This window comes from Pinus tabuliformis, chromosome X, assembly GCF_031772625.1.
Source record: "Pinus tabuliformis cultivar Carrire ecotype Pingquan chromosome X, CPIR1, whole genome shotgun sequence".
Taxonomy (NCBI): domain Eukaryota; kingdom Viridiplantae; phylum Streptophyta; class Pinopsida; order Pinales; family Pinaceae; genus Pinus; species Pinus tabuliformis.
The window spans coordinates 1,054,528,253-1,054,555,728 of record NC_142308.1 but is presented as its reverse complement, the minus strand read 5'-3'; the positions used below and the strand labels follow the sequence as shown (position 1 = coordinate 1,054,555,728).

The window sequence follows — 27,476 nt, the reverse complement described above, 5'->3', positions numbered from 1 at the left end:
GTGGAACAGAGGAGCAACAATAGACCATGCCAATTTAGAAAACACATCTAGTCTACACAATGATGGTGAGTCTTCCACATCATTAGCATCATAGCTTTGTTTAACAAAGGTTGAAGATAATCTTCATGGTATTAATATCCCAAACCCACCCTATTTTGGGTAGTTTGAGGGTGAACAAAATTTTCATGAATACCATAGTTATTGTGTTTTTATAAAGTGTAATGCAACAATCTTTGTTTTGGGAATCAACATTAAATGTGAATGCGTTGGTTTTTCCTCATCTTCCACCTGATAAGAAGCCATTAGATTAGAAGACTAGAATGAAAATAACTACTAGTGCTACTAAAGGGTTATAATACCTGCATGACAAAGCCAACTCACTAATGGTATATCAAGATTTGAAATTCTCTAATATCTTACTAGATGAAGGGTTTCATTCTAAGTTATATAATTTTGGATTAGCCAACCATGGGTCGATTGGAGATAATACTCATGTTTCCACCTGTGTGATGGGAACCTATGGATATTGTGCACCAAAGTATGCTATGACTGGTCAATTGACAATAAAATAGGATGTCTACAATTTTGGGGTTGTTTTGTTAGAATTAATCACAGGTAGGAAAGTCATTGATAATTCTAGGTCGGTAGGGGAGCACAATGTTGTTGCTTGGGTATGTTTGTCTTCTTACCCTTTAATTTATTTCATGAGTTGCATGCAAAATGAATTACGAGAGGATTTCAGACAAAAACATATATTTATTGAAGTTCATTTAACATTATACAAAGTGATTTTTTTCTCTGTGTTTGTTTGACCTGAAACACACTTAGAATATTGGATTCGTTTAAACATTGTGTAGGCCTAGAACTATTTCTTTGGCTCTCATTACCTTTTGGAAGAACCCTTCAGGTTATTCAAACTCTATTTTTATAATGTATCTCTTAGTCAAAAGCATTAAGTGCCTTACATTTTGGCCATTTTAGGCATGTCCATTGTTTAAGGATCAGAGGAAGTTTTCATAGATGGTTGACCCATTGCTTCAAGCACGTTATCCTATGAGGGGTTTGTATCAAGGTCTTGTTGTGGCAACAATGTGTGTCTAGGAAAAAGCCACAATTCTTTCCCTAGTTGCAAATGTAATGATAACTCTTACCTACCTTGCATCCCAGACATATGATCATGATACACATCCAATCATAAATTCTCACTTTGTTCCTGCCACACCTTCTTAAGCAAGAAGGGATAATGAAAAGAAGTTAACTAGTAGTGCATTTGAAAAATAAAAGGCTAAATAAATCGGCATCTTGGTGTTAATTCTCCATTTATACATTCACAGGGTTCTCCAGGTCAAATTCTAGCAGCTGCTGAAACCAAAATATGGGTTGAGAGGGGTGAAAGGAAAAGGGGAAATAATCATGGTGGCATGAATGGACTTGGTTGATGGCCTTGTGAGTTGTAACTCAAATCATTGTACATTTTACTTCTTGTTAGGTGTGAATGTTTTCAATTTCTATATTTCTGTCTGAAATAATGCATTCCTTGAATATATTGTTGTTTTGATCACAAAATGACCTTATTCTCAGTTGGAAAGTTCATTTTTACTCCCTGCAAATTCACACGAACTGAGTTGCTTAGAAGTCGAATTTGAGTAAAGCCAAAGATTAAAGAAATATTTTGAGGAGGTTTAATTCCTATGGCTAGGAAGAAGTTATTGTTTGGGCAAGTTATTGTTTCATTGGAAACAAATTGTGAATTTGTTGATATGGAAGAACTTTTACTGCTCTATAGGGTATGTCTATTGTGGGCATTTAATTATTGTAGGTGCCTTGCCACTATTGATGTAAAAGTATTGAGCTTCCCATCCTTGGTTGTACCACTTTCTTTCTGTGAGGTAGGTAGCTCTTTGCATCTACATCTGAGCATTCTGTAGGATTATATTTTGATTTTGGCATTATTTTCCTTCGATATATGACATCAAATTCAATCCTTACATTTTGACACCCCCAAATTTCATTTAAGTAAATAGATTATGTATTTTTCTCATCTCTTTTCTTTGTTTTCCCCTTGTGGGTCTAATTGATTTCCATTGTAGGAGTATGTCATGGACATTTATGAACTTGTTTGAAGTACTGTAATTCGGTTCAGTTATATCTGAACTGGATTACTAATTTAAAACTATTTAGACTGTGATGTTTCTCATATAATGTTGAAACTTAAAAGGTTGCACATTAACATTAATCCTAGGTTTCCATTGTTATATGATACCCAGAAAGTGAATGTAGACATTTTTTTTCCATGTAACCAAGCAAGTGTAGACTGTTTGTTATTCTTTATCCTCAATACTTCTTTGTCATTTATATGAGATGTACACACTATGGATACAATAGGTGAGTTTTGGAGTGTAGGCCTAAATTTTTGCGAATGGATTTAAAAAGGGATGATCAGTTCCTACTCTAATCATTTTCCTTTTGATGTTCCATTATTAGCAGTAGCACGCTGAAATGAATCTTAGTGGAATAAGGTAGTTGTCTCTTTCTGTTGAATGACAATACAAATACACACTTTTGCCTTAATCATACTATAACATATGTTGTTTTTTGTAGTAGTATCATGTACTAGAGAGTTGGGTGGTTATCTCATGTATGTGAAATTAGATTCAAGTTGTAATTGAGCTAGTGTTCATTCCTATGCCATTCATATTCAATTGTATGTAGAGTTGATTAAGAACAACTACTCTGACTTGTATGCTTGTTTTTTGTAGTGGTGGTTTTGTACAAAATAACTAATTGCTATTAAATTGTCTGTATATGTAAGGGATATAAGGTATTGGCCATTTCTTAAGTTGTATATATGATTGATCATGTAAGATGTTTGTGCAACGACACATTCCACATTTTTTGTTTATGTTGGTCTTATCGGCCACATAATGAAATGCATGATCTGACTTTGGGAAACATTACTGTGGTCTAGGTTTTGAAAATATTTTTTTTGCTTTCATATAAGCTTGACTTTGCCTAAACATGTGCATAGACAATGGTTTATTATGTGGTACTTTTAAGCTAATAATTATCTTTGTGAATGCACTTTGAAATGGTGTTTATTACCTAGTGTAGCTTGATTAATGAATCAGAGTAAATTTTGACATTGACTCAAATATCGATTTTGATCATAATTAAGATGCTTGCCATAACAAACAACTATGGTAAACAATGTTCAATTTACATCATTTCCATTTCTAATTATTTTACAAAGTTCATTAATTTCAAACCGATTATTATTTGGAAGCTTTATACGGTCACATGGTCACTAGAAATAGTAAGCTTCTTGATTCATCAAGGAAATATCACATGTTGAAATTTCTCATAATAGCTTGTGAGGGATTTTATTGTTTCTTATATAAATCCACTAAATATTTTCACTTTGATCACTAATATTTTCTTGTATTGAGTAGTTATTGGGGTTTGTCATCCTATCAAGACTTGTCAAATTGTCATCTGTCACGGGAATTCGAAATAGTAGTGTAAATGATATTGGAGGATCCACCCATCAAGACGTTTTATGAGCACATTTACCAACTCCCACGTGCCACCTCCTTTGGTAGCTTAGCTCCCTCTCACATTTTCAAGCATGACCTACCCATGTGTAACATTGCCATTTAAAATTTGAAATCCTCCAAGTCTTGGGTATTTCTCATATTCTTGAATTCCCTCATCTCCATCCAACTCATACATCTCAAGCTCTCTGGATAGGTAGTTCCTTTAAAGTCTTTGGTGAACAACCTCAAATGAACAAAGGGTTAGATCCCAAAAAAGTGAAAATATTTTGGAAGTGATCTTCAAAAATCTGCACAATCGCCATCCCGTATTTTGTAAGGTGACCTCCACTTTCTCTAGAGATTGGGATCCTTTCAGATGAGGGATCAAGAATTAGGTTCCTTAGATATGCATCCTACAACAAATTTCATTTCTCCTCCTCCTCCAAGAAGGGTTTGTTTACCTAATTCACCAGAAAGAGGATTCAAGAGAAAGGTTGGTTATATTAATTCTTCTACTCGGATTGGTAGGTTCGAATAGAAAGATTGAAAAAAATTATGATTTGGGCCTCGAATTAGGGCAAGGAAAATTTGGTCTGGTGAGAATATGTAAGAGCAAAGCTATCGGGGAAGAGTTGGCTTGTGAGACTCTCACAAAAAAGACTAAAGAAATTGTCTATAAGGAGATTGAGATTATGCAACATTTGTTAGACCATCCTAATATTGTTACACTTCGAGTGATGTATGAATATGCAGAATCTTTGCACTTTGCGATGGAGTTATGCTTTGGTGGACGCCTCATTGACGAGATGTCTAGGATTGAAAGCTACTCTGAGCATCAAGCAACAAAATTGATCAAGGAATTAATAATGGTCATTAAATACTGTCATGAGTTGGGCATTGTCCACCGAGATATAAAACCTAAGAATGTTCTCTGAAATAGTTCCAGATAACTGAAGCTAGCTGATTTTGGTTTGTTAATGCAGTTTGCAAAAATGTATTTGTTTGTGAACTACATCACAATCGACTTTTATTCTGCCCACTAAATATGTATACAAGGAAATTATCATCATTATTAAATAAGCCAATAATTTTCTTTATGTATTTCACTAAGTACTTTTTTACATTCAAATAGGTCAAATCTTATCTAAGGTGGTAATGAGTCCTTCATATGTTGCCCCTAAAGTTTTGGAAGGGACATATTTAGAAAAGGTTGATGTTTGGGGGACTGGTGTCCTCCTACATGCTCTTTTGATAGGCATATTACCATTTCAAGGAGAATCTATTCAAGCCATATTTGAGGCAATAAAACTAGTACAATTGGATTTTCATTCTGAAGAGTGGCACTCCATATCAGGGCTAGCAAAGGATTTGCTATCAAGGATGCTTTCAAGGGATGTGGAAAAGAGACTTTCTCTGTAGGAAGTACTGAGTGAGTAAAATTGTTGCATTGTTGAGCATTAGATATTTTGTATATGTGTTATCTTTATTTTTTGTTTAGAGGTAAGATACATATATGAATCTATTGACCATATTTTAATCTGTGGTTGTAGGACACTCTTGGATCAAGTTTCACATAGAGTCTAATATAATGGTTCCAGTGAGCATCCCAAAAGGAAAAAAATGTTTCCTTGCTAACAAGGGTGAATGCTTAGAAGAATTCTCACTTCCATTATCTCCGTGTAAAAGGGAGAGAAGAGCACAATTTGAAAGTTCAATTCCAACAAAGTATGGAGAAGATGAATCTTTCTTCGAGCCTTTGTAGGGTTTCCCGCGTCCAAGGCAACCAGAGATTGATATCCAAGCAACAAGGACATATGACATTATGGATGCTCTTGCAGCTGTTATTTCACTGATAAGTTTATCTGAACCCAAAAGGAGCAAACTTTGCGTTCTTGCATTACTAAATGTTATCATCTTACAACTTATTATGTTGATAATGGAAAAGTGACTAACATCATGAGTTTATTGATCCATTCATTGACTAATGGAACCTGAAGAGAAAAATATCTGAACATGAAATGATTCCATTGTTTGTGCCAGCTTAAGTTGTGCCCTAGTATTTGTGCTTACCAAATATGTACGATATTTGAATGGTTTGTTTGGCTATCTATACATAACTTTCCCTTAGTGAAGCTGGAAAGAAGTTGGGAAAATGCAAGTACATATTGTTCCTTCATAAAGATGAAAAAAATGGAAAAAAATTAGAATTGCATTTTGTGATTTACTTGACATGATTATGCTTTATAGCTATTGTCTATTTTCTTTAACAATTAATTATGCTTTATGCTTATTGCCACTATAATTGATCATAAAGTATTGTGTTGTTGGCAAGAAAGTGTAATTATTGATGCAAAAAATATCACTTTCTTTACTTCTTTGTTTTTGAAATACATAAATAGAATTAGGTTCATAGGATAGGAAAAAACTTTTCTTGTTAGTTGTTGTTGTACTAGATAAGATAAGATTGTTATAACAACTATATCTTGATGAGTTTGGTGGCTCACAAATATCTTTGTAGACATTTAGGGTTTCAAAATCCTTCGGCCATTGTAGCTCCACAACCCTTGTGTATGCACTCACTTGACGTGAAATTCATATATTCATATTTAGCAATTGAGATTTTCAAAAAGCATAAAAATCTTGGGGACATGGTCCTAGAGTTGGATGAATATTTTCTCAAGGCCTTTGAAGGAGGTGTAGAGGTTTAGAAATTTCTAGATGCAAGCAAGGTCTTCCTGGATCATAATTTTGGCAAGTCCAAGAGTAAGATATCCATCATTCTAAATTCCACTTCTATGTGCAACATGCTCTGTAGTTCTCAGTTCCATTGAGTTTTGTTCATCCAAGGACATTAATATGATTTGTTTCTATCATAATCACATTGCTCTCTGTGGTGTGAAAAAGTTGGGATAATTCCTTTGCTCTCTATAGTGTGAAGAAGTTTGGATAAATCCCTTATGAGATTCAAAGTTCTGAGGCTCCCTTCAAACTAACTTAGAAGTTTGGTCTCAACTTTACAATCTATTGAAAGCATATTTTTGCATTCCTCCTCTTTATTTAACTTATGACAAATTGACTTGATCCTTAGAGGCTTCAGAAATATGGTGTTTTTCATGCTTTTCATTCCATCTTGACATCTTCAAGGACGAAAATTGTTGTCTACATTTACAACCCAAATCTTGGTTCACATTTTCCTGTGAACCTATATGTGAGATCACTTTGAAACTTCCATGATGCATGCATCTATATGTATATTTCTTGTGATTCTTTCCGATTCTGAATATAGAATATGCTTGTTTTCTTTGAGCTAAAGAGTTTGAATAGGGCTCAATCCATTTACTTGTATACGCTATAGAGAAAAGCTATTGTTCTACTCAAGTTTTCAATGGCTTGCCCTTAAGTTGATCTTTGAATTCACCTATTTTTTTGCAAAGATATTGTTGAGTTCCTTAACATTGATGAACCTTACACACGGGGAAGCCTGCATATTCATTTGTTTCTATTTCAAATGTTATTGTATATATATTTGAAGAGTCAGAAAGACCCAAAACACTATTGGCATGTCCTTGCACTTTTGGTGCAAATGCTAGTGATATTAATGTGCTTTAATATATATATATATAAAAGCACATTATATATGAAAAATTTAATCTGTTAAATACAAGCTTATCGAATGGGCTTGAAATATGTTATAAAACTACTTTTGTTTGGCTAAGAGCTCATCTAACGACCCAAAACCCAGAGACATCTGGTAGTAGTGAAAGCCTATGCTAGTGATATTAATGTGCTTTAATATATATATATATATATATATATATATAAGCACATTATATATGAAAAATTTAATGTGTTAAATACAAGCTTATCGAATGGGCTTGAAATATGTTCTAAAACTACTTTTGTTTGGCTAAGAACTCATCTAACGACCCAAAACCCAGAGACATCTGGTAGTAGTGAAAGCCTACCATCATACGGACCACCAATGAATTATATTAGGTGATGTAGTTTTCCTTGAATAATGGTGATGAATTAGCGTGCATTCACGGATATCAGCCAGAAATAGACTATCCTTAATACTTATTTGACAACTAAATGAAGATAAATTTTCCCACCATATCTTCAAACATTTCATAAACCAAAATACAGCCACTCACGAACATTTCATAAATCGAACGGTGGGCATATACAGCCGCCGTTCATTTATGACTCGATAGCTTGTGATTTATGGTTTGCCATGTGAGAGAGGTCAACACTCAATCTACGTAGATGGAATAAAATATACATATCGAAAGTTCATGTGAAGGGCGAAAACGCGCATTCTACCCGTTCCACGAAGCTACCTATCACGATGTCGGCAGTGACTCGGCGCCCGCGTGGGGTAGTGCAACATGTTAATTGGCCAATGGATTGGAACACCCACGGGCTCCTTTAATGCAGGTTTGCTGCCCCTGTAATTTGGTTGTCGAGTGACGGTCTGACATTGTACAGTCGTGAGTGAACTGGGCCTTCTCAAATTGGTATCCATTTCTGGGATCGACTATGGCTCTGTCTCTCATTGAAGGTGCAGCCCTGGGTGCAGCCCTTCAAGTAGCTCTGGAGAAAGGATTAAAGCAGCTGGGAGGAGTCTCTGACCCAATAATTTCCGGCAAAACATAGGGTGAAAAACTGGAGGAAACTGTCTCATTTCTAAAGCCTATCATTGATGAATATATAGAGACAAGTTCCTACCCAGATTTATCAGATTTATCAGCTCGCAGAAGTGAGCAGTTCAAAGATTTTCAAGCCCTACTGCAGTCTTCCCGTGACCTTGTGCGAGAATCAGATCAAATACACAGCCTTGATATAAAAGGAATGTACGTCTACGGAAACAAAATCCTAGAGTTCAACGACGAAATCAAGGATTTCATCGCTATTCAAGGCCCACCCAACCTCGCCCTTGATTTGCAGAAAGTAATTGCAGAATTCAGGAACCTTGGCCGGCGATTCGAACGAATGGAACGTCTCATCCTTCAAACAATAAACCCAACTCAGCTATCTCAAACTCCCATTGATAGGCTACAAGGAGCTACAGCCGCTCAACAGTTCGACAGCTTCCAAGTCCCGGCCATGCGAAACGAGGTTGTGGGTTTGTATAAACCTGTCCTGTCAATGATGTCAAACAAATTCTCATGAAGAGGGATGTTAGTATCATTGGAATAACAGGGATGGGTGGGAGCGGCAAAACCACTCTTGCATCAGCGCTCTGCCACGATCCTGAAGTCCAAGGTAACAACAATTCCCCTCTTTTTAAAAATTTGCTCCAATTTATGCACTCAATACCTTAGTTTCTAAGGTTTCTTCTATTTGTGATCTTCAGCTACATTTCAAAACAATATCCACTTCATTACCGTCTCACAGCTTCATCGAAATGAAAACGGCCTTTTGGAGATTTTAGATACTCTGGGAGATCGCGTAATTGGTAGTGACAGGCCTCGTTTCCGGAGCATAGAGGATGCACGCAACCAACTGCAGAATAAAATTAATCGAATTGCAGAAAGTACACATCATCCAACTTTGGTTGTGTTGGATGACGTCTGGTCGAAGTCAAATCTGGAAACTTTGTTGTTTACAGCAGAAGGATACAAGACAATTATCACAACTAGATATAATTCCACCATTCCAGATATAAATGGTACCCAGCTGTATTTGTAAGATTTTTGAGATACACAGATAGATTTAGATCTGCAAAACAATAACAAGCTTGCAAGAGAAGGAAGGAAGCGAGCAAGAATTGAGAAAAGAATGAAATTGATTCTACAATATTAGAATAAATACATAAAAGCAACTAAGTTAAGCTTAGTTGTACATGCAATAACTAAAGCTAAGTGTGCTTTATCTTATGTTAATGTGTACATGTGCCACATGCAAGCAATAAGTTAACTGGAGCTAATCTAGGTGCATGTACACCAACACAGCTAATCTAAGTGCATGTACACCAACTGGAGCTAATCTAGGTGCATGTACACCAACACAGCTAGTCTAAGTGCATGTACACCAACACCCCCCCTTAAGCATAACTTAGGTGAGTGTGATGCAAAATGAATGAGTCCCGGCAACACGGCCATTTTAGGTACCCATATACAATGCATAAAAAGGAGGAAAGACAACTGCTACGTCGGCTATGGATGGATGGCTCAAAAGAATCGCTTCCAGTTCTGCCGGTGGCACCTGGAACCCTTTGTATTTGATCAGTTCCTTGACATGGTCCGCTATGAAAAGCTCCTCATCATCATCAATGTAACCAACGTCTCCGGTATGCAGCCATCCATCTTTATCAATCGTCATCTCAGTGGCCTCGGGATCATTGAGATACCCCTTCATAATTTGAGGGCCACGGATACAGATCTCTCCCCGGTGGTTATGTGGCAGGGAGACTCCGGTCTCGGGTTCGATTATCTTCATCTCCGCATTTCTAACCACGGTACCGCAGGAGCCAGACTTTATGATGAAGGGCACTTTTGCGAAACCCAGAGACATGGCCAGAACTGGTCCAGCCTCTGTCATACCATAACCCTGGGCCAAAGTTGCGTTGGGAATCCTAGCCCTAAGGGCGTCTTCCAGATCCTTCCCGAGAGGCGCAGCGCCTGACAAGACCATTCTGATGGACGACATATCATATTTTTCGACTACTGGATTCTTGGCGATGGGCAGAACAATCGGAGGCACGATCGGAGCCACAGTGACCTTGAATTTCTGTATCAGCTCCAGCATCGCATGGATTTCGAATCTCTGCATAATCAACACAGCCGCGTTGGAGCCCGTTCCCAAGTTTTCCGACGCCGGCCCATTTTTCAGGTGGTAATTAGGCACAGTAGGGCTTGTAGATGCCGGATTTAAAGAAAACAGCTGGCTTCGAGGACGAAGATAAGTTTGAGCCTTGGCAACTCCATCTGATCGTTCTTGAGTTCGTTCTTTAGCCCGTTCCCTCGCGCGTTCTCTTGCTATTGCTCGAGAATCTGCTGCCCTCGCTCCTGCGCCTTTGACACTAGCCTCGTTTTCCAACTCTATTTCCTGCTCCGCCTGATCTTTAATACCCTCGTCTTCAGCTTTGGGTTGTTGATTTGGAATATTTGGGGTCGATCGGCGTGGAAGCTGGTTGAGTTCGTCAATGGAGGTCTTTGCTTTCTTGATCAGCCAATCCACGGCTTTGCTTGGACGGTCGAAGCCGAGCCTGTCTTGGACGTCGTAAAATTGAATGGCGGTTAGCGCCGAGAGCCGAACTCGTCGGTCTCGGGGACCTTTCGCAGTGTAAACTTTGCTGTGGCGATCTTTTCTTCCGGTGGAGCGAACAATGTGACCGCCTTCCACTTCCACTATTTCGCCCATGGGTTGTTGTTGCTTGGGAATACTGGTTCCCGGTGGCCTCCCATGAGGCGGTCTCTGATCAGAAGAATCCCTCTTGTTGTCACGCATTCTCCGTGCCAAATCCACATCTTCATTTGCATGTGTAAGTAGCAAAATAGAATCTGATTGAGGAACAAAATCAGAAAATGTATACAGACGAGATTGATCATTTACCTTGCCAGATGCAATCTTCAAATTGGTTTGCATGTCATAAATGCTCACGGAATCTGGGGTAAATTCCACTTTCCTTTCGCTGCCTGTGTGTGTCATCTGATACACTGAGAGAAGATTCACAGAAAGCCTTGGAATATGCAAGACATTTTCAAAACTTCCATCTTCAAATTGCACTCTTCCTTGTCCAGTTGCTGCAACTGCAAAATTATCCCCCATGAGAATGGGAGGACCTGAGTATGCATGTAGAGAAGAAAATGATTCCTTTGAAGAAGCCATATGATGTGAAGCTCCTGAATCGATGATCCATTCTTGTGGTGCAGAATGAAGAGCAACCAAAGCATGCCCGTTACCTCTTGGATCTGATGCTTTTTCTCCAGACTTCTTCTTAGCATTCTCAGGAATGTGGTCTCCAAGATTGTGTTGTTGGAGTGTCTGCGCCATAAGATCTATAGTCTTCTTCATGCATGCAAATTCAGGATGAAAACCACGGTGGCAATAATTACACATTGATTGCCCTTTTGTTCCTTTCCTTTCCTTTGAGCCAGATGATCCATCAGGGGGTTTGGGATGTCCTCCCTTTCTTGGATCAGGATCCTTCTTCCCTTTTCCTTTCTGATGGTCTTTGGAATTTGCCTTTCCTTACCGTGCATGCGCTTTGGAATTTTTAAGTGTGCCCATTTTGATGAGCTTATCTTGCTCATGCATCAAAGACTGAATAAAATAATCCAGTGAGGGCATCTTCCAATCTGCACCAGTTGCAGATCTGACTGTGTGGAATGTAGAGACGAATACTGCATACTCTGGACCAAGTTTTGATAAAATGGAAAGAATCAACTGCTTTTCTTGCTTGGATTTGTCGATCTCGCATCCTTTCAGCTGAACCAACAAGGCTTTATACCTTGTGAAAAAATCTTGAATGTTCTCAAAGTTTCTCGGATCTAATGAGTTTAACTCATTTTCGAGAATGTGACCTTGCATTTCATCCTATTTTCCAAACAATTCTTCCAAAGTTTTCCATACTTCATTTGGAGTTGAACATGATTCAACATGAAATAGCAGTTCCGGAGAAATAGATAAACATAGGATGCCGAAGGCCTCGTCCATGCGATTGAAATATCTTGTTTTCTCCATTGCCGATGTTGGTTCAACTTCCGTTCCCATGGTTATTCGAAATAAGCCTCTACTTCTGAGATGAAGTTGAATCTTTGGCTTCCATTCGAAATAATTATATGGAGTGAGAATTGCCGATTGTGGAAACTCCAATTTAGACTCCATTCTTTGTTGTTGCTTCAATCTTCTGAACCTGCAAATAAAATTGCTTGTGCATTGATTACAAATCCCTGTGCTCTGATACCATGTAAGATTTTTGAGATACACAGATAGATCTAGATCTGCAAAACAATAACAAGCTTGCAAGAGAAGGAAGGAAGCGAGCAAGAATTGAGAAAAGAATGAAATTGATTCTACAATATTAGTTTTAGAATAAATACGTAAAAGCAACTAAGTTAAGCTTAGTTGCACATGCAATAACTAAAGCTAACTAAAGCTAAGTGTGCTTTATCTTATGTTAATGTGTACATGTGCCACATGCAAGCAATAAGTTAACTGGAGCTAATCTAGGTGCATGTACACCAACACAGCTAGTGTAAGTGCATGTACACCAACTGGAGCTAATCTAGGTGCATGTACACCAACACAGCTAGTCTAAGTGCATGTACACCAACAGTATTCCATGCCTGAGTTGAAGGACGCTGACGCCCTTTCGCTTTTCTGTTTCTGGGCCTTTAGTCAGACTTCGATTCCAGCAACACCGAAGGAGGATCTTGTTAGACAGGTATGAATTATACAGTCTATTCTTAATCTCATGGAACCGAACTGTTTCTTTATCCTAATTTTGTTGTGCACCTCATGATAGTCATCAAATTCCAATTTATTTCTGATAACAAAGTGGCATTTCATGACTACCACAAAGGCAGTTCAGTCTTATTAATGTTACCAAATTACTTACTAGGCTTGCAATTGATATCAATATTTTCAACAAAAAGAGCATTTCTGTATGATACAACTTCAGTAAAAGTCATAATACTCTGTTTTTGTGCCCAAAAAAAAAAAAGTTTAACTGGTACTAGGTTTGTAGGTTGCAGAAGGGTGTAAGGGTTTACCACTCGCCCTTAAGGTGATTGGAAGTTCTTTGCATTTTAAACGCCGGCCAGTTTGGGAATTTTACAAGGATAAGCTTTCCAGATCTGAACCTATTTCAAAAGATCACAAAGATGTTCTTCTTAGTCGTTTGGAAACAAGTATAGATATCCTCAGTGATAAGGAGAAGCAGTGCTTTTTGGATTTGGGGGCATTTCCGAAAGGTAGGAAATTCAGCGTAGATTCATTATTGGACATTTGGGTATATGTCCACGGGATGGAATGGCCGGAAGCTTTTGAGGTCCTGTTAGAATTTGCAAGTCGAAATCTCATCAACCTCACAGGATATCCAGGGTATAAAACTTGTTTATGTTTGCATCATGTTGCTCCACATCCTTATCTGTGTTTCTCAAATTAAATTCTTGTGCTTGTGGCATCCTTTCGGTAGATTAAAGCATTTTTGAGGTAAACTTCCGGATTAATCACATAAGATGTTTTCGAATTTATTAATGAAGTTCATCTTCAGGACCTTGGTCCTGTAATGACGTTTTGAAAATGAATCTCATGAGTAGATTCGAATTAGAAAAAATTAAAGTCCTGAAAATAAACCTCCTCATTAGTAGTTCGAAACGTCGACTGGAAAAAACATCTTATATTAATCCAGAAATTTTCCAAAAAATACATTAAAGAAGTTTGCTGAAAAGCTCAGACTTACTGCCATATGTTAAATGCATATGAAAGAAATTTAAGACTCAAGTTTATTTACATGATTTCTAAAAGAATTAGAAACCATGAGGGTAAAGATAAATTGACATATTAATATCAAACTAGATAGAAGGGGGCCTTTGAGTTCACCATTATTGCATTGGCTAATATAGCAAGGTTTTAATGCGTTAGGAGTGCGGCCATCGATTATAGCTGTGCCTCTGAGCTTGCTTTTTCTCAGCATGATGTAATGCGGGATTTAGCCTTCCATCTATCTAGCCAGAATAGTGACATTCATTGCAAGAGACTTTTCATGCCTCGCAAGGAGGCCAAAATTCCCACAAAATGGCAAAGTACTCTGATAGATCAATCATCTTCTGCTCAGTTTGTTTCAATTCACACAGGTTAGGTTGCTCATGAAACTTTCGCTCTTTCCCTGCCTAAACATCGAATAATTATTAGTTCAGTTTTCTACTTTTCCAAACAATTTAATAAGCATTTTTATTACTTCAATTTACTGGTATTCCAGACTTATTAAGGAGTTTGATGGCCATTTTTATTAGCATGTAATATTGATGTAATATTGATTTTAACATATAGGATTTTGGCAGGTGCAATGGAAGAGAGAGATTGGTGTCAAATGGATTTTCCTCAAGTGGAAGTTTTGACTTTATTCTTTTCTGCAAGTCATTACTGTCTTCCAACATTTTTACAGAGCATGACAAAACTAAAGGTTTTTATAATATACAATTACAGTTCTAAGCGTGCAATAATTAGTGGTCTGCCATGCTTTCCTTCACCTGTTCAGGTTAGGTCTGTGCTTCTTCATAAGTTGATTGTGCCTCCTCCTCTTTACAAGAATTGTAGATCCTGGGCAAAGTTGGAAAAGTTGTCTGTATGTCTATGTGAGGGCCTTGGAAATATCACTCTACTGGATAAGGAACTTGAAGCCCTGGACTTGCCAAACTTGTTGGAAATTAATTTTGACCACTGCAGTTATTTGAAGGAACTACCTATCAAACTGTGTAAGTCGACTTCCCTGGAGAGGTTGTCTGTCACTAATTGCCATCTCATTGAAAACTTACCTGATGACTTGGGATCGTTAAGCTCACTTAGAGTGTTGAGATTGTCTGCATGTCCAAGCTTGTCAAGGTTGCCACCGTCAATTTGCAAACTTGGCCAACTAGAGTATGTTGATATTTCAATGTGCAGGTCTTTGAAGGTCCTTCCCGCTGAATTTTATTGGCTATCAAGTTTAGAGACGTTGGACATGAGAGAGTGCTCAGGTTTGAAGAAGTTGCCTATTGTCAAACGGAGATCTTTAAAACATGTAATCATCTCTGACAGCGATAAGGAGTCTCAAGAAGTGTGGTTGTCCATCAAAGAATCTGGCATTCACAATCTCATAATTGATGTTGTTGCAGAGCTCTTTAGTTTGGACTGGCTTTATGATTGAACTTGTTGGAAGGACTATTAAAATATATTCTTTGCCAGTTGCTTGAATCTGATGAACGACATCACCGATGTATTTTGAGAGAAATTACTTCATTGTATTTCATGTACATGGAGATTGAAGTCTATTAACCTAATATATTCTGCAATTTTTCAAGTCACTTCTGAATTAGGTCATAATAAGGTCATAATAGTAATGTTTGTAAATGAAATCCAGGTCTTCGCTAGATTTACAAATAACCCAAGGCAGAACCTTCTTGAAATTTTATGTTAATATAAATACTAAGATTAATTTTATATATTTTTATATACAGTAGAATTTTAGGATTTTTCTGTTAACATAAATAGTAAAAATATTTTTATATATTTTGTGGATGGGTAGAACATGTTGTAATTAGTTTAAGATGGTGAATATTGGGTAAAACACGAACCTGATATGTTTTATCCAATATTATGAGGTGGGGTGCAAGTAGGGGGATATTGGGTAAAACATACCCCACTTTTATAAAGAGAGAGGGAAATAAGAGAAAGACATAAGGATAGAGAGAGAGAAAATGATTAAGGAGGATGGGATGAAGGGAGAGAAGGGGGCGCTTAGTGAAGGGGAGAGAGAGGGTATAAGAAGGATACTTAAAGACGGAGAAAAAGGGATAGGGAGAGAGAAAAGGATTAAGGGGAGGGAGGAAGGGGGCTGAGAGGGGGAAGGAGGAATATATAGAGACAGAAAAAAAAGAGATAGAGGGAAAAGGGATGGGTTAGAGAAAGAGTGTGTGTCATAGAGAGAGAAACAGAGTGTGACAGGGAAAGGAAGAGGGGCGGATAGTGAGAGTGACATCAAATGGAGACATATGGACAAAGAGAGATAAACACAAAAGGATATTGAAAGAGGGAGAGCAAAAAAAAGAGAGGGAGAAAGAAATAGAGGAGACATGGGGGCCGGTGGGGAGAGAGAAAGGGGCAGAGATAGAGAGAGTGATGGGGAAAGGAAAAGACAAAGGATATGAAATAAGGGAAGGGGAGAGAGATAAAAAGAGGGATAGGGAGAGATAGAAAAGGGTATGTTTTATCCAATATCCCCTCTACCCTATCCCCATTGATGAAAGTGGGGGTAAAAGGGATATTGGGTAAATTGGGGGTAATATGTTTTACCCAATATCACCTCCACTCCCACCTTCATATGAGGGTAGGATGGGCAAAGGGTCGATAGGAAGATATTGAATAAAATATAAATCCATATGAGAGTGGGGTAAAGGGATTATTGGGTAAAACATACCGCACCCTCATAATTTAAGTTTTGCCCAATATTCCCTCCATCTTCACCATCATATGAGTTTATGTTTTACCAAGTATCCCCCATACATATGAGGGTGGAGGTAGTAGAGATATTGGGTAAAACATATATTGTGAGGGTGTGGTATGCTTTACCCAATAGTCCCCGCACTCCCATAATTTATGTTTTACCCAATATTTCCCCTACTCCCACCCTCATATGAGGGAGGAGTATGTTTTATCCAATATTCCTCGGACGTCCATAATTGGGGTTAAGGTACCTTGATGTTTTACCCAACATGTAAGGGGGACATTGGATAAAATTTATGTATGTCTTACCCAATATCCCCCTCTATCTCAACTATGATATGAGGATGGGGTATGTTTTACTCAATATCCCCCTCTATCTCAACTATGATATGAGGATGGGGTATGTTTTACCCAATATTCCCCCTCATATTGGGTACGTGGAATATTGTGTAAATATAAATTATGGGGGTGAAGGTGGTGGGACTATTGGGTAAAACATACCCCACCCTCTTTGGGGGTGGGGGGAAATATAGGTAAAACATATCCCATCTTCATATGGGAGTGGTGCGTAGAGGCAAAAGATCTCCCTTCCCTACCCCCAACCTCATTTAGTGTGGGTGGGGAAAATATTGGGTTAAAAACCCCATTGCCATATGAAGATGGGAATAAGGGGGATAATTGATAAAGCATATCGCTCCCCCTAACCTTACTATCATCAGTGGGGATGGAAAAAATATTTGATGAATCATTCCCTACCCCACCTCATATGAGGGTGGGATATGTTTTACCCAATATCACCCCCCTTAGCCACACCCTCACATAAGAGTGAATTATAAAGAGTAGGTAACGAGTCAAGTCTCACTGGTTGCACATTCTACCCTGATCAAAGTGGTCGAACAATGTTGATTCCTTGTCTTCTTATCTTCAAACATTTTAAAAACAATAATTTAAATATAAATTTCATTCATCAAATCCAAAACTTTTGTCAATTATCTTGACACTTCTATGGATGAAATCTATTATATAAATATACCTACCTTAAAATTTAACATGGTGTTGGTATTTGCTTATGATTTTTATTGGTTCTCTTCAAAGTTTGCTTAATTAATTTATTCTCAATTTCATAATATGGTATAATGTTAAAACCTTGTTATTTTACTTTAAATTTTTAATATCAAGATCTTATTAAGGCAGGTTACATTGCAATCCATCTTTTACATCAATGCCAACGTCTCACAATATGATATTCTATTTAATGTAGTTTAATATTAAATTGACATGATGAGGTGATACTTTATTTTAAACTAAATTTTAATTATATTAATTTCTGGTATTTTAATTTTATTAATTTTTTATAATTTAAGTTTTTGATAATTTAATTTTATTCTTATATTTTAGAATGGGTAAAATTAAATATAAATATATTATATTTAAAAAATAAATTAAAATGAGTTTTTAGAATTTTTAAAATGTTTTTTATATTAAAAAAAATTAACAATCATAAAATGATTATATAGATTGTTATATCATTGAGATTCAATTTTATTGAAGTTGACTATATGATATTACCGACCAAAATGATTTATAACCAAATTCAAAACCAATGTTATTATAATTAAATTGAATTAGACTGAGCTCAACAATGGGCATTGAAACATGTGAGAAAAATTCATTAATAGACCTCAACCCTCTGCCAAGTGTTTGAGCCCAAAGTCTTGAGTTCCTTTAAGTACCTTAGGAGTCTCTTTGCAACACACTAATGTCCTTCACAAAGCTTTTGTATGAACCTAGAAATATCCCAATTGCAAATGAAATATTTGGTCTAGCAAGTTAAATGTGACTGCCCATAAATTATCTATATTTGCACTCTCAAATTCATTCCTTTCTTTTGATGCTGGCTTCAAATTTTGCTCCAGTGGAGTGGAAAGAGGATTACAATGAACAATGACAAATTTATTCAACAACTCTTCAATGAACTTCTTTGGGGAGATGAATTTATACCTTGGATTTCAAGTTCTTTCAATACCCAAGTAGTAGTGAAGATGTCTTATAATTATTGTGTCAAACCTCTCTTTTTTAATTCTTTTTTTATAACTACAATAAATGACTCATGTTTCGTTGTTATCAAAATATCATTTACATACACTAAAATCCATATGGCAAAATTTTCCAACTTTCTTGACAAACAAAGTTGCATCTGACAAGATTAAAGTGCTTAAAATTGATCTTCCAAAGATGCTTAGTTAGCACTCCATACCATGCAGAAGGTGCTTGCTTTAGGCTATACAAATGCCTAATGAGCTTACATACCTTATATTCTTGATCCTTCACAACAAATCCTTCTATTTGAGACATGTATACATTCTCTTTCAAATATTCGTTCAAGAAGGTTGTCTTCACATCCATGCGATGAATCTTCGACCTATATTGTGCTACCAAAAACAACAAAGCATGAACACTGACCCATTTTGTTGTGGAGGAAAAAGTCTCCCCACATTTTGTGTCTTTTTTCAGTGCCTATCATTTTTCCACAAGACTCTCCTTATGCCTGTCAAGTGAGCTATGTGATTTGTATTTTTTCTTGTAGAACCACTTGTAACCAATTAGTTTGGTTCCAAATGCAGGACCCACCAAGTTTTGTGTCCTATTCTTGATGAGAGCATCATACTCCTCCCACATGGATTCTTTTGCATGAGAAACAACTGTTTCAAAGGAAGTTGGTTTAAAGTTAGTAGATATATTCAATTCACAATCATGCAAAACTTATATATGATTGACATACCTTAAATTTGAATCATCTAAGTCACCCTCATGATCTTTTCTTGTTGGATTTCTAGTTCATTTCTTCCAATCTTATCGAGATGAACACTTTCAAGTGTCTTCTTGACCCATTTTGGAAATTCATATGATCGTGTAGGTTGCTCGACTGATTGAGATGGTTATGCATTCCCATCAAGGTTCAACTGTTTAATCCTCTCAATCACACCATCCAATCGAGCCTCCCATTCTTATGAAGTGGTTGGATCTTCTACATGAGGGGGAGATGGCACTTCGAAAGTAGATTCTAGAGATTGATATAGGATACGAGTTCCACCCTTCCAAATATATAATCTCCTTATCATTTTCATGAAATGTCTTTACATGAGTAAATCCATAAAGATATTGCTCAATAATCCTCTCATTATAATGGATTCAAGAAAATGACATATGTAGAAAGGATGGAATTTTAATTTACCTCATTGTAAAGATTATATGACTTTGTGGTTTTTGAGTGCACCAAGAAGATGCACTTTTGACTCCATGCACCTAGTTTGTTTCTTTGATCCTTAAGAGTTCAGAATTAACAAGTGAAACCAATAACCCTAAGATGCTTCATCAAAGGAGTCTTTTTCCAAGGGCATGAGATGAAATTCTATTTTTCAAATAAACTACATAGAGAATTGCATCAACCCAAAACATTAACTTGACATACTTGAAAAAATGGAATGGAATGCATTATACTCAAGAATGTTCTATTCATTCCTTTTGCTACACCATATTGTTGAAGATTTTATGGAATAATGGTTTGATGCTTAATCCCATGTTGGTATAGATAGATTTCAAATTCATTAGCAGTATATTCCCCTCCATTATTAATATGAAAACAATGTAAACTTTGAAACAAGAACTTATACGATTACTTGTTTCGTAGAGGTAGCAAAAAAGTGATTCGATTTTGAAAAGTGGTGATGCAGAATACACATTTTTTTAGCATAGTTTTTTACACTTGATTTTTTTTTGTTATTATGTACATCAGTTTTTAGAATGTTAGTGATTTGCTTGCTGATTTTAAAAAATGTTGATTCTCTATCAGAACCTTTTTTTAAAATACTTATTTTTTTACTTTAAATTTTCTAATGTATTAAATGTGAAATAATTATTTTCTAAATTTAACAATTTTTGAAGTGGTCTTCTTCTTCTTCTTCTTCTTCTTCTTTGTAGTGAGGTTTTTATTTTTTGCATAGTTAAAGAAGAAGATCGATATTTTAAAGTTTGGATATTCTACATATTTATATATCGTTAATTAATTTTTCAATGCACATCAAATAATTGTCTCTAAACAACAATAATTTTTAACAATTGTCATAAAAAAACCATTTTTAACATAAATATAACTAAAAAATTACACATTTTGATAGTTTTTTTTGGCTAGAAATGACATGTCAAAATCACAATTTTTATAGAAAAATTTAACAAAAATAGTTAAATAATAGTTTTTTCATGTCAAAAAATAATAATAATCACTGTTTTTTTTCAAAAAATAATGATTCACAATACAAATATTGAAAACATAAAAACATTAATTGAATGCTTATTCTTCTCATAAAATGTCAAAGTCAAAAACATTACAAGTATTAACTACTTAATAGTTACAAAAAATGCGTTTGATTTCCAAGCATAACTTAAATTTAATTTACAATATCACGTAATCCAAACTCTTCATCCTTTAGAGTTTCAACATTGTCTTCTGCCACAATATTTTTTGTTTCATTTTGCTCGTTTTCCTCTTCTAATGGATCTATGATGTCTGTGAATCTTCTAATGTATGTCTTTCCAATCATTCAATGTAATGGTGGTCGAGGTTCCTTTTCCTTTTTTGCCCCACGTGTTTCACGAAAATCCCCTTTCTTCAACCCAATTTCTTGCATTGCATCTGGAAGAAATTGAAGAGCATTAATTCTTTGCTGAATAAATTTGCACTGTACTAGATCTTTTTCAATTGCAATGCAATTTCTTCCTTTTTGTAGACAACATGCTCTTGTTGTACTTAATTATCAAGCACAAAAGAAATAATGAAGTAAATTAGTATAATGACATATAAATTAAGAAAGAAGATATTGAAATTCAATTTTATATAATAAAAATTACCTGAGCTGGAAAATAAATCCAGAACCCAATCTCCTTCATTTGAACATATGTTTATAAGATAATTAATCAATGACTGTAGTTTTTGATAAATGTTAACTTTCTCTCCTTTTGCTTCTTTATCTTCATATTTTAGTTTTTTCATAATAACATCGTAAACCAGTACTTGACTATGACTCTTTCCATCTACCCGATTAAAAAGCATAGACATATAGTTATCATCTTTTTCCCAATTATCAATATGAATGAACTTAGAATCATTTATAAATGGTTGATCTTTACGGTTAAAAAGATTTGATTTTTGCATGTAACATGAAATAGTAAAAGTTCAATTAACTTATACATAAATGAAATTTTTAACATTAATCAAAAATACATTTTCAATGTCTTACCATATAAGCTGCATCCTTGAGTTTGTTTTCCCCTATCTTAATTTTTAAAATAAAGGTTCTGAAACTATCTAGTGCTCCATTTGCATCTTTCCTCATCTTTAATAAAATAAACAAATATATGTATAAGTTATAAAATAAAAATAGTATACAGATGAATAAAAATGAAGATATAAATCAACATACCTTTTTGTTTTTGTATTTTCATATAAACTTTATGACTAAATAGATAAAGTAAAAAAAGTTAATACAATGATATGTATAACAAATACTACCAAGAACAATAGTTATATTAAAAAGAAAATTATAATCTAGAAATAAGTAAAAATAATTCAACAAACTTACTTTTGAAATTCTTTAGACATTTCGTCCAATGATAATTCCCCTGACCTCACGTGACATAATATTTCTTTGACAAGTTTTTCATTCTTCACTTCTTGCATTGCTCTACAAGGTGTGATAGTCATATCTTTTGGAAGTTGCTTCATTTCAGGACCCGATTTACTGTTGCTAAATATCAATGGTTTAGACTTTTTAACCTTTTGCTTTTTAATGTCAATGTTCTCCCACATGTTAAAAATCTCATTAATCAATTCCCATATCTATCAAGTTCTAAATGCTAACTGGAAAATGTTATCAATACCTATGAATATACGAGTATTTACTATGCGCCTTTTGAATTGATTTCCTCCTCAATTTGATACCCTATTTCCATACAACATTCCTTTCAGAAATCTACAGTAACATTTATCTTATCCCCACCACATTTTTTTTTTCAAATTCACTATGAATAACTCTAACCCTTTGGTTGAAAGTCATAGATATCCTATATTAATTATCTGAATTATGATCTCATGCTAATAGCTTTGTTTCTGTATCTGATAAACCAACATAAATGATACATTTCATTGTTTCAAAATGTGGATTATTGGGATATTCCTCCATCAATTGCCTTTGAGTTTCTACAGAATGGTTCTCCCTGTTATCACTCAGGTTGTTCCCTTTGACTCCTAAGGGAATACGGCCGAGGTAACCACAAACCAATCTTTGGACTGTAGGTCCTAGCCTACCAGCAGTCAGAGAGGGCTCTCTCTTTAGGATTTAGCTTTGTTTAAGGGATGATTTTAGGCTAGATATGATGCACAAGGGTTTTGTTTGAGTTTTGTGGGATGGTTGATCTATTCAAGCAGAGTTGGCATGCAAAGTGTAATAAGTTCAAACCATTGGACATGGAGTCCATGAATGTGAACTGATGGATGTGTTTTCTTTGGTAGAAGAGAGGAATATGGAGCAGGATAGCTACACATGGCACAATGATTAATGCTGGGACAAGGATGAAATGGAGGTCAGGGGATGAGAGGCAATTAAGGATCTCTCATCCAGCCAAAGAGGGAAAGTGGATGAAGGCTAAATAGGAGAAATGAAGAGTTTCCTAGACAACATTTAGAAACGCGAAATAGCTTAAACATGATCAATTAAGTATGCATATTCATCACTAATTCAGAGGAAAACATAGAAAAGTTAGAGGAATTGAGCACAGAGGGCATAGAAGCCAGGTCTGAACTGTTCCTTCTTCCTGCAACTTAGATTATGATATATAGATGATACAGATACATATAAGTTGATAAACAGAGGGAGGAAGGACTTATTGGACCATGAGAAAGCACGAGAATTCCATATCAAGCTCTTCAGCCATTGAAAGCACAACCAGCCAGTTCAGATGCAAATATTACAGCAATCTTTGATTACAGAAGCTCTCAACATATACAGCGCAAGTCTCGAAAGAGGAAATCAACCAACCAACCCTTTAAACGATGCTCAGGGTGGTATAAATAAAGAAAATATCTAAAAAATATCTACAACAGCAGATCTAAAACAGATCTGGAGAAATGAATGACTCTAACCTAACATCTGTTGAAATATATGCTAAAAATATCTCTATGATCTGCGCGGGAGGCAACAGTCATAAGAATGAATTAATAAGGGTCCTTTGCTGCAATGTGCTGGCAATTTTGCCATAACTGCACCATGAATACTGAAGCGTTGCCCATATGTGTCTTCATACACTGCTTCTGCAATATTTGGGCCTTAAATTCTCTTTTCTGCACCTCTCAAGCGGTTTTGCTGCCTTTAGGTGGCTTTAACGCATTTAACAATGATTTTGTGAGCCTTAATGACTCAGAACTGCTCCTTTGACTTTGTTGGGGGCCTTTAATGTTCATCTGTGTTGGAAATAAAGATTTCCACTGATACTTTCGACTGATACTCTCTGCTGCTTCACTAATACACTTTGCCGCTTCAAAAATCGTCGCTTTATGGCCACTTATGGCAAGATTTGACTGTTGTTGCGCTGTCTGCGGGCTCCTGGAGGCTTTTGGAGGAGCTTCGGCACCTGGCCAATCAAAGTACCTTTGAAACTGATAAAACTGTAAAACTGGCGAAATAATGGAGGACGAGAGCTTGCTGAGGCAGAAAACCATGCAATTTGGAGTCAATCTAGGCCGAAGCGATCAACGAATGGCCGCAAAATGATCCCAATCCTTTGGAGCTGAGGGCGCCGAGCTGATATACGTGAAATAGCCCCTTTTCTTTATAAAAGGCAAAATGCCCTTTAAACGTGAATTTTCATAAGAATTGGGCGCAAAATGAGCACTGTAGCAGAGATTAAATCCTGGCCGTTGGATCGCGCGAAGGCAGATCCAACGGCTGGCGCTAAATCGGCGATCGGCGGATCCCAAACTATAATACCTTCAATGAGCGATGAACCCCGCGGACCCGAAATGCATTATAGGCCCACTTTTATTTAAATCAGGTCTGGTCCATCGGCGGTTTCATATCGGCGGATTTGATGAAAATGGATAAGCGGACCCGAAATCCCTTTCAACTGCTGTTTATAACATTTCGGCTCTGGCCAGTCGGAGCCCTATATGGGAGCGATGCGACTAATTATGGGTCGTTGATCTGAGGGTCCTGAATGGGCGGCTACGATTAAGTCGTTGTTTCGGCAATCGGCGGGGCGGAGGGTTTATATATGTGTGATCGCCGAAATGATCTGAGCCGTTGGTCTGGGCGGGGGCGATGGACGGCTGTGATTAAGTCGCAATATCGTTATCGGGGAAACCCGGGGGGGGGGGCTTTAATGTTAAATTGCGATGTGATGCGATAAAGCGGAAAAAGCGGGTTTTTACGCTATAACTTAAGTTTTTATAAAAAACTTAAGTTAAACGATAAAGTAGGGATATGCGATAGAGCGGAAATATATGGAAAATGTGGGATATGTGGTGCGGATGGCTCCTGATAGCGATATTGCATCGGTGGAAAGGGGAAGGGGCACATATGGCACAACATTGCGATATGTCGATTGCTGACTTGCGATCGACGAGTATCCATTGGACCAATTCATACAAAGGCCAACTCTTTCTCGCTGCAACCTCCGACAGCGATATCGCGTCGGAGGGGAGGGCATATGCATTCAGAGAAGGGCTTAAGGGAGGCGATAAAGGCTTTTATGATCAGAGGAAGGTTTTTACATGGAAAAGAGGGTTTTTATGGGATCGGAGGGTTCCGATAACAAAAAAGAAGGCCTGTAATGCATCGGAGGGGCATATTGAAGATCGGAGGCATATTTTAATTCTTCGGAAGGGATTCTTGAGGCTTCGAAAGAGGTCCAAAGTATAGAGAGGAGGGTTTCTAATGCTTGGTAGGGGTCCGAAAGCATTATAAGAGGCTTTTATGCCTTAGAAAGGTGGAATCAAGGCCTAAAAGAGGGATTTTACACTTTGGAGGGGATTTTATGCATAGGAATGAGTCCTAATGCATTAGAAGGTGGTTTAAGAGGCAAGATGAGGGTTCTTACTAAGTTTCAAGTAAACTTAGTAATTCCCAAGGGATACTTATGGTTATTTTTCAACCAAAGGGAGGGGATATGTATATAAAGGGATTTATAACATATTTAATATGGGAAGGGGGAAAACATAGGGATTTACATAATAGAGTTAGAAGTTAGTGTGAAACTGTGGAGAAAGCGCTAAGTATAGCAAACTTAGGCTTAAAAGGGGAGAGAAGAGTTAAATGGAGCAATTTAGGAGTATTGAGCAGATCTCGATATCCTTTGGGGAAATTAGTGAATGATTTGAAGGAAGAGGAAGAAAGGGAAGTTAGACATGCCTCGCTTGAGCTGCTCCGAATGGAAAAATGCCTTGCACTTGTGATTTGAGTAGATATAACACTTGAAAACATAAAATGGATCACAATTCATCATTCTGCCACCACAAAACTACCTACCCTACCTACTTACCTAACATTTTTTCTTCTTTTTGGATGGGTGCACTTGGACTAGCAAACCCAGCTTTTCATCTTTTCTTTTAACTATTTTCCTATCTAAATCTAGTCTTATATCTTCCAAGGGCTTAGATTAAACAGTTGAGCGCCCTTGCTTCTCTACCTATCTACAAATCTGCCAAGATTAAACAGTTTGGACAGATGTTTATTCTCTATATTCTAAAACAAGAAATTTAAACCTAGGGAAGCCAAGATTAAGCTGTTTGGCCTTCCCTTAACTGAGAAATCTTTCAAAAATGGAACTTTTGCAGCATGGAAAAGATGAACATTTTTGGCACTTCCACTGTCAATCATGAAATATGAAACCTATTGCAATAGGAGGCTAACAGTGGCTCCACTTGGGGATGGCTTTTCCTTGTGAAAAGTCAAGAACAACAGGTCAGATTGCCTTGATCTTCAATTGTTGTTGTACTCTGAAAACTTCCCTTTGCTGGCTGCTTTATTTATATATATGACAACAGACTTGAAGAGCTTAGGGCCTTCACTTCGGGCTTCAACTGTAGCAAGCTGCTATCCAAACAGAAAACTGAAATCCTACCTACCTACTCTAATCAGCACCTTCTTTGTTGTTAGGTGAAATGAAACAGCCAATGCAGCCACTTAAGCATTAAGAACATCAATGAGCTTTGCTGCCTGTGCTTGCTGATGCTTGAAATGGAGATCTTGCCATCAGATATAGCTTTGTTAACCATTGAGAAGATCAGGAAAGTCCCTATCTCCTTTGCTGAATCCAAAAACTGTACAAAAGGGTCCTGCAATATATATTCACAATTGCTGAGCTGAATTAAAGAACTGTACAAAGGTTCAGGATTGTTATCATGCCTTTGAATTGGGAAATCACCAGCATCTTGATTTTGAGCCTTACAGCCTGCTAATGGAGAAGAGCAATGATTTATTCCATCATCCAACCTGCCAGCAGATGGATCATACCAAACTTGGAATGATACTTGCAATTCATTACAAACAGGCCCAGATGGCACCTGACTGATTTGCACAGGCTGCTCCTCTTTTTCTTCAAATAACTCAGATGACTGAAAACAAATAGGCAGAGGATCTACTTGGATCATTTGAACACATGCTGCTGCTTCCGAGTCTTCCTCAATCTGACATTCAATGGCACTTTGGGGCTGCAAATCTAGAGGTAATGCATTATGAG

The 27,476-nt window shown here is 36.7% G+C and overlaps 3 pseudogenes across 1 annotated transcript; 2 read left to right on the top strand and 1 right to left on the bottom strand.

The window, feature by feature from the left end:
- Positions 1 to 59: 59 nt before the first annotated feature.
- On the top strand, positions 60 to 1,439 carry LOC149143444 (serine/threonine-protein kinase PBL27-like; annotated as a pseudogene).
- A 6,597-nt stretch (positions 1,440 to 8,036) lies between these two features.
- LOC149143442 (putative disease resistance protein At5g47280) lies at positions 8,037 to 15,529 on the top strand (annotated as a pseudogene). Its single transcript, XR_016264295.1, has 7 exons — positions 8,037 to 8,798; positions 8,890 to 9,214; position 9,399; positions 12,817 to 12,924; positions 13,228 to 13,583; positions 14,127 to 14,338; positions 14,546 to 15,529. The product of XR_016264295.1 is annotated as a putative disease resistance protein At5g47280 (transcript).
- LOC149143443 (4-coumarate--CoA ligase 1 pseudogene) lies at positions 9,624 to 10,928 on the bottom strand (annotated as a pseudogene).
- Positions 15,530 to 27,476: the final 11,947 nt, after the last annotated feature.